Below are 10,018 nucleotides of genomic sequence, written 5' to 3'. Positions count from 1 at the left end.
TCCTGCATGTGGCTGTTCAATTTTCCCAATGTGATTTGTTGAAGAGACTGTCCTTTTTCCATTGGATATTCGTTCCTGCTTTGTTGAAGATTAGTTGACCATAGAATTGAAGCTCCATTATGGTCATATACTCTGTGACCATAGAGTTGAGGCTCTCTCTTCTGTTCCATTGATTTATATGTCTATTTTTGTGCCAGTACTATAGTGCCATGATGATCAGAGCTTTGTAATAGAGATTGTCCCGGATTGTGATACCACCATCTTCGGTTTTCTTTTTCAACATTCCTGTGGCTATTCAGGGTCTCTTCTGGTTCCACACAAATTTTAGTGTAGTTTGTTCCAGCTCTTTGATGTCCATTAGCATGATAAATGGTTTTCAGTCCTCTCACTTTATTTTTATTTTTATTTTTTTAATCTATTTTTATTTATTTTCTGCATAACGGTATTCATTATTTTTGCACCACACCCAGTGCTCCATGCAATCCATGCCCTCTCTAATACCCACCAACTGGTTCCCCCAACCTCCCACCAAATAAGTCAAGCAGAGAGAGTCAATTATCATATGGTTTCACTTATTTGTGGAGCATAACAAATAGCATGGAGGACATGGGGATATAGAGAGGAGAAGGGAGTTGGGGGAAATTGGAAATGGAGGTGAACCATGAGAGACAATGGACTCTGAAAAGCAATCTGAGGGTTTGAAGTCTCCTCATTTTAAATGTGGAAGTGTCTTTGGTTCTAAAATGAGTCTCTTGCAAACAGCATATCAGTTGGTCTTGCTTTTTTTATCTACTCTGATATCCTGTGCCTTTTGATTGGGTCATTTAGCCCATTTACATTCAGAGTAATTATTGAAAGATATTAATATTTGTGCCATTATATTACCTATATAATCACTATTTCTGTATATTGTCTCTATTCCTTTTTGGTCTATGTTACCTTTGGGGTCTTTGCTTATAGGATCCCCTTTAACATTGTAGGACTGGTTTGATGATCACAAATTCTTTTAGGTTTTGTTTGTCCTGGAAGCTCTTTATCACTCCTTCTATTTTTTTTAAGATTTATTTATTTATTTGAGAGACAGAAATCACAAGGAAGCAGAGAGGCAGGCAGAGAGAGAGGAGGAAGCAGGCTCCCCACTGAGCAGAGAGCCCAATGCAGGGCTCAATCCCAGGACCCTGGGATCATGACCTGAGCTGAATGCAGAGGCTTTAACTCACTAGGCCACCCAGGCGTCCCACTCCTTCTATTTTGAATGACAGCCTTGCTTGATAAAGTATTCTTGGCTGCATGTTTTTCTCATTTAGCTCCCTGAATATATCATGCCAGTCATTTCTGGCCTGCCTTGTCTCTGTGGATTGGTCTACTGCCAGTCTAATGTTTCTACCCTTGTAGGTTACAGACCTCTTGTCCCAAGCTGCTTTCAGGATTTTCTCTTTGTCTCTGATTTGCAAGCTTCACTATTATCTGTCAAGATTTTTTCCTATTTTTTTTTTTTTATTTTAAGGGATGTGTCCTGTGCCTCCTGGAATTTAATGCCTGTTTCCATCCCCAGATTAGGGAAGTTCTCTGCTATAATTTTCTCCAAAATTCCTTCTGGCCCTTTTTTCTTTTCTTCTGGGAACCCAATTATTCTAGTATTGTTTTGCTTTATGGTATCATTTATCTCTCAAATTTTCCCCTCACTATCCAGTAGTTATTTATCTTTCTTTCTCTCAGCTTCTTTATTCTCCATCATTTTTTCTTCTATATCACTAATTCTCTCTTCTGGCTCATTTATTCTAACATTTAGAGCCTCCATTTTTTATTGCATGTCATTAATAGCTTTTTTGATTTTGACTTGATTAAATTTTAGTTCTTTTATTTCCCCATAAAGGGATTCTGTAGTGTCATCTATGCTTTTTTTCAAGCCAATCTTGTCTTTATAATCATTATTCTGAACTCTAGTACCGATATCTTAATTATATCCATACTGATGAGGTCCCTGGCAGTCAGTACTGCCTCTTGTTCTCTTTTGTGAGGTGAGTTTTTCCGTCATGTCATTCTATCCAGAGAAGAGTAGATGAATAAGAGAGTAAAATACTAAAATTGGAACAATGATCCCAGAGCAATATACACTAAATAAATGAGAAGAGACCCGAAACTGAAAAATAATTAAGAAGAAAGAGAAGATATAATCAGGTGAACAGAATGGAGCAGTACACTGGGTCTTATGTTTATTTTGGTCTATTTAGAAAAATAGATCCAAAATTGTAAAGAAAGGAAAACATATATGTAGAAAAATAAAATTATTTACAATTAAAGGATAGAATGTCACTGGAAAAATATAATATTAAAGAAGAAAAAAGAAAGAAAAAGAGAGAATATCAACAAAGAGATGAATAGAACAGAGCAATATACTGTATCCTGTGTGGATTTTGGTCTGTTTGCTAGACGAAACTACATTCCAAAATTGTAAAGAAAGAAAAACTTATATTCATACAAAAATAAAATGAAATACAATGAAAAGATAGTATGTAACTGCAAAAATGAAAATTAAAAAGATTTAAAAGTTGATAAAATAAGAAATTGGTTGAAGAAGGAAGAGAAAAAAATAAAATTGAAAGACTAAAGAATCATGAAAAAAAAAACAAAAAAACCCTTGAATTCTATATACCTTTTTCCCCTAGCCCTGGAGATTTGCAGTTTTGTGTGATCCATGAACTTGGTCTTAGTTGGATATTCTTGCTGATCTTATGGGGGGGGTCCTGTTTCACGGATTTTCAGGTGTCTTTGCTCTGTGCTGAGTTGTGCCATCCTGGCTCTGGGGACCAGGATAATTAAGGGGCTCAGGAATACTCTACATGGTCTGTATTTCCTGAAGGCTTTCTGCACTGTGTTAGAGGATAAGAATGAAAATGGCAGCTTCCTAATCTCTATCCCAGGCACTGAAAGCTTGCACACACACACACCCACCCCCACAGTGTGTCCTCAGGGAAAAGCAATTGATTACTCCTGTCTCTCTGGTCTCCATCTCCACTCTGTGCACATCTAGCCTGTGACCAAGCATTTCAATCTCAGACACACGATCCTACTTCGAGTCTCCAAACCCAGTAGAGTCCTGCTGTGTGCACCTGCACCACTTATTCTGGGGGAAAATGGGAGGGTCTCCCCTTGGTTTTACCATTTGCTGGGCACCTCCTGGGAGAGCAGTCACCTGACCTGTGCTGTGATTCATGATTTTTGGTGACACTGAGCTGAAAGATTACTCCTGGGCTTGCTAACTGCAGCAAGCTTCCCCTATCTGGTGCCTGGGAACTCTGATGCACTCAGACACCCCTGTTCTTTCTGTGACCCCATGGATCCTGAGCCCACACTCTCCCACCTAGGTTTCCAACCCGCTTCTCCACCTAAGTACCTTTTAGGCAGGGTTGTCTCTCACCGGAGTAGACTTCTAAAAGTTCCAATTTTGTGTTCAGCTGCTACATCACTTCCCAGTAGCCAGTTTACAGAACGTTCTTTCCCCTTGTAGTTTATCTTCCCGTATATTGCCTCAGATTTACTTCTTCGCATCTCCTTCCTTGCAAAAAGTGGACACTTTTCTATTTGTAGAATTGCAAATTCTTCTTAAATCTCTGGTTGAGTTCATAGGTGTTCTGAATGATTTGATAGTTGTCTAGCTGAATTCCTGATAAATTCCTGATAATTCCAGATAAAACTAAAGCCAGACCAGACAAAACTCTCCACCATCTTGCAAAAGCACTCAGTATCAAAATTTCTGGAATGTAGTTATCGCAATGCTTAGGACAGGTTTATAAAAATACTAATGTATGTGGAATATAAGAAGTTATTAAGTCAGTATTCTAATATTTCACCATAAGAAAATATAATAATATTAAATGTAGATAAACAGAAGAAAAGAAACAGTAATGGTAATAGAAATAACTTTTGAAAATAAATATGAAAATAATAATTCACCATATGTCAATTGAACTTAAATAAAAAATAAAATAGATATATAAAGTAAGTAATAACATTGAAACCAAATCATTTTTGGAAAATACTAATAAAATTGAAAACTCTCTGACCAGACTAATCAAGAAAAAAGAGAATATTAAATTATTATTATCAGAAATGAAAGTTGTGGCCTCAGTGTGTACTCTAGACACATCAAAAGGAAAATAGTGAGATGGTACAGGTAATTATTCCCATAATTTTAACATCTTAAATGTTTTGATATTTGAATAAAAATACTCAAGTTGAATCAAGAAATAAATAAAACAAATCATCATATTAGTTAAGGAAATGGAATTCCTAGTTAGAAACCTTAAAATAAAGAAAACTCTAGATCAAAATGATTTCACTGGCAAATTCTATCAGATATTTAGGAAGGACATAATATTCATTTTACACAATCTTTTTTTCAGAAAAAGTGTAAAGGAGAGAAAACTTTTCAGAAAGTGTAAAGAAGAGAACACTTTGTAGCTTAATATATGGGATCAACATTACTTTGATATCAAAACTGTACAAATATATTAAAAGAAAAGAAACTGTAGACCAATATCAACAATGTGCATAGACACAAAAATGCTCTAAAACTATTAGAAAATTAAAATCAGACATGTATAAAAAGGGTAAGTACATCATAACTATTTAGGGTTTATCCAAGGCATGAAAGGCTGGCTCAACACTTAATTATCAACTAAGAGACTAAAGAGTTTCAGGAGAATAGGTGATATTTCTTCTTTGAAGGTTTGGTAGAATTCCCCCAGGGAATCCGTCAGGTCCTGGGCTCTTGTTTTTTGGGAGGTTTTTGATCACTGCTTCAATCTCATTACTAGATATCAGTCTATTCAGGTTGTCAATTTCTTCCTGGTTCAATTTTGGGAGTTTATAATTTCCAGGAATGTATCCATTTCATCTAGGTTGCTAAGCTTATTGGCATGTAACTGTTGATAATGACTTCTGATGATTGTTTCTACTTCCTTGGTGTTAGTTGTGATCTCTCCCTTTTCATTCATAATTTTATGAATTTGGGTTTTCTCTCTTTTTTTTTTTGGATTAGTGTGGCCAATGGTTTATCGATCTTATTGATTCTTTCCAAAAACCATCTTCTAGTTTCATTGATACATTCTACTGTATCTCTGCTTTCTACCTCATTGATCTCAGCTCCAATCTTGATTATTTCCCTTCTTATGTGTGGAGTTGGTTTGATTTGTGGTTGATACTCCAGTTCTTTAAGGTATAGAGACAGCTAGTGTGTTCTGGATTCTTCAATTTTTTTTGAGGAAGGCTTGGATGGCTATGTATTTCCCCCTTAGGACCGCCTTTGCTGTATCCCATAGGTTTTGGACTGAAGTGTCTTCATTCTCATTGGTTTCCATGAATTGTTTCAGTTCTTCTTTGATCTCCTGGGTGATCCAAGCATTCTTAAGCAAGGTGGCCTTTAGCTTCCAGGTGTGTGAGTTCCTTCAGAAATTTTCCTTGTGATCGAGCTCAGGTTTCAAAGCATTGTGATCTGAGAATGTGCAGGGAATAATCTCAGTCTTTTGGTATCAGTTGAGTCCTGATTTGTGACCCAGTATGTGGTCTATTCTTGAGAAGGTTCCTTGTGAACTTGAGAAGAATGAGTATTCTGTAGTTTTAGGGTGGAATGTTCTGTATATATCTATGAGGTCCATCTGTTCCAATGTATCATTCAATGCTCTTGTTTCTTTATTGATTTTCTGCTTCGATGATCTGTCTATTTCTGAGAGATGTGTGTTAAGATCTCCTACTATTAATGTATTCATATCAATATGACTCTTTATCTTGATTAACAGTTTTCTTATGTAATTGGCTGCTCCTATATTGTGGGCATAGATATTTACAACAGTTAGATCCTCTTGGTGGATAGTCCCTTTAAGAATTATGTAGCGTCCTTCTGTATCTCTGACTACAGTCTTTAGTTTAAAATCTAATTTATCTGATAGGAGAATCACTACCCCAGCCTTCTTTTGAGGCCCATTGACATGAAAGATGCTTCTCCATCCCTTCACTTTCAGGCTGGGTGTATCCTTAGGTTCGAAATGGGTCCCTTGTAGACAACATATGGATGGGTCTTGTCGTTGCCCCCATCTCTTTGTCTCTTATTTCTTTTCACCATCCTCTTAGCCCTGACATTTTCCTGGTCGATTTGTCACGCTGGCCATGACAAAGGGGCTCCTGGGTGTCTCAATGGGTTAAGGCCTCTGCCTTCGATTCAGGTCATCATCCCAAGGTCCAGGCATCAAGAACCACGTTGGGCTCTCTGCTCAGCAAGGAGCCTGCTTCCCCGCCCCCTGCCTAGATCTCTGCCTACTTGTAATCTCTCTCTCTGTGTGTGTCAAATAAATAAATAAAATCTTTAAAAATAAATAAATAAATAAATGTAGAAATATTTTGCTATCAAATACTACATTAAAGTAGGACTAGAAGGTGTCAGAATGGCACAGATGGTTATGCATCTGCCTTCAGCTCAAGTCATCAAACAGGTATCCTAGAATCCAGCTCAGCAGGGAGTCTGGGTCTCCCTCTCCTTTTGCCCCCCGCCTTAAGCACGTGCACTCTTTCTCTCTCCCCCTCCCTCCCTCAATAAATAAAAAGCTTTTAAAAATAATCATGTTGTAGAAAAATATTAAAGGGCTCAAAAATTAATAATAATAATAAAGGAAGATTTGAATTTTTTTCTATTAGAACGACATAACATTTGTCTTGTTGCATTCATTCTGTTCTCAACTGGAAGCATTACATGTAATTCTGTATCTTCTCTGTAATTTTCTAAGTAAGCAGATTTTCTGTAGTCCACAAAGGAGGTTATAAGCAAGTTTTTTAACAGAAGACAAGAGAAACGGAAAGGAAAGAACAACAGAAAACTTCATCAAAATTAAATGTCATTAAGTGAAACTTCATTTATGTTCTTTATGTGGATGGGACAGGATATATGCTGCAATGTATACTGTATTCCCTACTGTGGGTCACTATCAAAAAGTGTGAAAGACACTGCTCGAAGTAACTCTACCCTAGCCACTTAGATATTCTCCTCTCATTCACACTCCATGGCTGAGCCTCTGTGCAAAACAAATTGTTTAAGACATGAAACCTGTGGAAGAAGCAATTTATCATAGTTATAACAGAGTCACTTAAAAGAGAGTACTGTGGGTGCTTGGGTGGCTCAGTTGTTAAGGCTCTGCCTTCGGCTCAGGTCATGGTCCCAGGGTCCTGGAATCCAGCCTTGCATCTGGCTCCCTGCTCCACAGGAAGCCTGCTTCTCCTGCTCCCACTCGCCCTGCTTGTGTTCCTTCTCTTGCTGTCTCTCTCTCTCTCTCTCTCTCTCTGTCAAATAAATAAATACTTTTTAAAATTTTTTAAAAATTTATAAAGCAGAGAGTAATGTATGGTGACAGATTTTAACTAGGTTTATTGTGGTTATCATTTTGCAATACATACAAACACTGAATCATTATTTTGTATGCCCAAAACTAACAATATTATATTTCATTTATACCTCAATAAAGGAAAGAAGAGAAATTAATAAATTAATAGGATAGCAGTAAGGAAAATTAGAAGGGGACAGAGCAGCGAGTTGAAGGGCTTTTAAATGACTCTAACTGATAAATTGCCTCTTCCACAGGTTTCATGTCTTGCACAACTTGACATGACAAAGGAGGAATTATGGCACAGGGAGAAGGAGAAGGAAGAAAGCCTGAAAAAAGAAAGGAAGGGGGTTAGAGATCTTCCTAGCCCAGAGGCCCTAAGTGACTAAGGAAAAGTGAAGAAGTAGAAGAGAAAAGAGAATGAGAATTTGCTGGGTTTGAATAGTATAATACCAATCAAGGAGAAAGAGCCTTTTCTCAGTTCCTTTTCTTCCATGAATACATGGCTACTACCGAGATGTTCACCCACTGGACTCCAGTATGTGCCTTCTCAAAGATTCTGTGTGTGTTCTCTCAAAGATACTGACATCCTTGCATAGCCCTAACAATGACCCACAGAAGGGGTGGAATGTGGGCAAGCTGCAGCATTCAATGAGAAGACTTAGTTCATTTCTCTCAGCAAATCCCCCCATAGAGTAGGGTTTCCTTTAAAAAGAGAGTGAGAGGAAAAAAAAAAAGAGAGAGAGAGAGAGAGAGAGAGAGAGATACAGCTCTCCCTGTTCTGAATTCCTTAAAGAAGTCTACCCTCTTTTGCATTTCTAACAATTATTTCATATAAATATTATTCCTTGGGAGTTAAGGCTTAAAATTATTATTATCTTAAATTTAAAATAATTCATATGGGGGCACCTGGGGGGCTCAGTGGGTTAAGCCTCTGCCTTCGGCTCAGGTCATGATCCCAGGATCCTGGGTTGGAGCCCCATATCTGGCTCTCTGCTCAGCGGGGAGCTTGCTTCCTCCTCTCTCTGTCTGCCTCTCTGCCAACTTGTGATCTCTGTCTGTCAAATAAATAAATAAAATATTTTAAAAATATATAAAATACTTCATATGTAACTCCTTCTCTATTTTCAAAAGTGAATGTCCTTCCCTCCTAAATGAAACATAAAAATAGACTCAATATCAGCATGTATAGTCAAATCAAGGTAGAACAAACAAGAGCTTTTCTCTGAGTTTGACCACCAGTAATGAACATCAGGAATCAACAAGGGCTCTTCACAATACTGGCATCACTTAAGAGATCTTCCTGTAATTCACTAGCTGTCTGCATACTCTCCTCATTGCCACCTTCATTTCTTGATTCCTGAATGTATAGACGACTGGATTCAGGAAGGGAGTGAGAACAGCATCAAAGATGGTCAGAAACTTATCCAGGGGCACATATAGACAAATATCAAAAGACCAAAGAACAAGAATACCACAGTGATGTGAGCTGAGAGTGTGGACAGAGCCTTGAATGAACCAGCTGAAGAGTGTTTCTGAACAGTAAGAATGATGATGATATTGCAAATGATCGGCATGGTGAAGGAGCCAACAGAGATGAATCCACTACTGGCTGTGGCCATAAACTCTAGTTGGTAGGTGTCTTTGCAGGCAAGTTTGATTAACTGAGGCAAGTCACAGTAAAAACTGTCCAATACATTAGGACCACAGAAGGGCACGTTTACCACAAAAGTCATCTGCACCACAGAGTCGATGAGGCCAGTCATCCAGGCAGCCACTAAAAAAAGATACACATTCTTGAGTTCATGATGAGAGTGGAGAGGTTTACATATGGCAACATATATGTCAACGTCCGTGGCAATGAGCAGCACCATCTCCACACCGCCAATGACATGGATAAAGAAGATTTGAGCAATGAAGCCACCAAAGGAGATGACCTTATGCTTTCTGAAAAGATCATAAATCATCTTGGGAGAAGTGGCTGAAGAAACTCCCAGGTCAATGAAGGAGAGGTTGGCCAACAGAAAGTACATGGGGGAGTGCAAGTGAGGGTCACAAGCCACAGTGAGCATGATGAGGGAGTTTCCCATCATGCTTGCCACATAAAACGTGGAGGAGAACACAAAGAGGAGAATTTGGATCTTCCGGGATCTTCATTCATGGAACACAAACTCTGACACCTCAGAATGATTTATTCTATCCATTGGCTTTGTTGGCACGGCTCCCTGAAGAAGGACAATAGGAGAAAATGTCAACTATACTAATTATGTTAGTAGATTGGGAGAGAGGTCAAAAGTATGAAAGCCTGTTTCTACTACAGCATTAGGACAACATGATATGCTCATGTCCTCTTAACTGAGATTACCCAGAAGAATTGGTAGCTCTCATGTGGAGCTGCTCTCTATGACCAGGTCATGTCTACATGTTATACCTTGTGCTTTCTCTCAGGGTTGATGCCATGATTACTCATGAGATATAACATAGTCAACATGAACCAAACCTTTTGATTTGGGGTTCAAAACTAATATGATCTGGCCCCAGTCACATAGAACTAATCATTGTTGCAGTCCCTTCCAAGTCCATAAGCCTTTATCTGGAAGACAGACCCTTCTTCTCTTCCATCCCAGCGCCCTGCTCTGGGAATA

The 10,018-nt window shown here is 38.2% G+C and overlaps 1 pseudogene; it reads right to left on the bottom strand.

Annotated features, from left to right (window-relative positions):
* Positions 1-8,663: 8,663 nt before the first annotated feature.
* On the bottom strand, positions 8,664-9,577 carry LOC122893367 (annotated as a pseudogene).
* Positions 9,578-10,018: the final 441 nt, after the last annotated feature.

The sequence above is a fragment of the Neovison vison genome, chromosome 13, assembly GCF_020171115.1.
Source record: "Neovison vison isolate M4711 chromosome 13, ASM_NN_V1, whole genome shotgun sequence".
NCBI lineage: Eukaryota > Metazoa > Chordata > Mammalia > Carnivora > Mustelidae > Neogale > Neogale vison.
The sequence above is the reverse complement of the archived record's forward strand: the minus strand, read 5'-3'. Positions and strand labels throughout refer to the sequence as shown.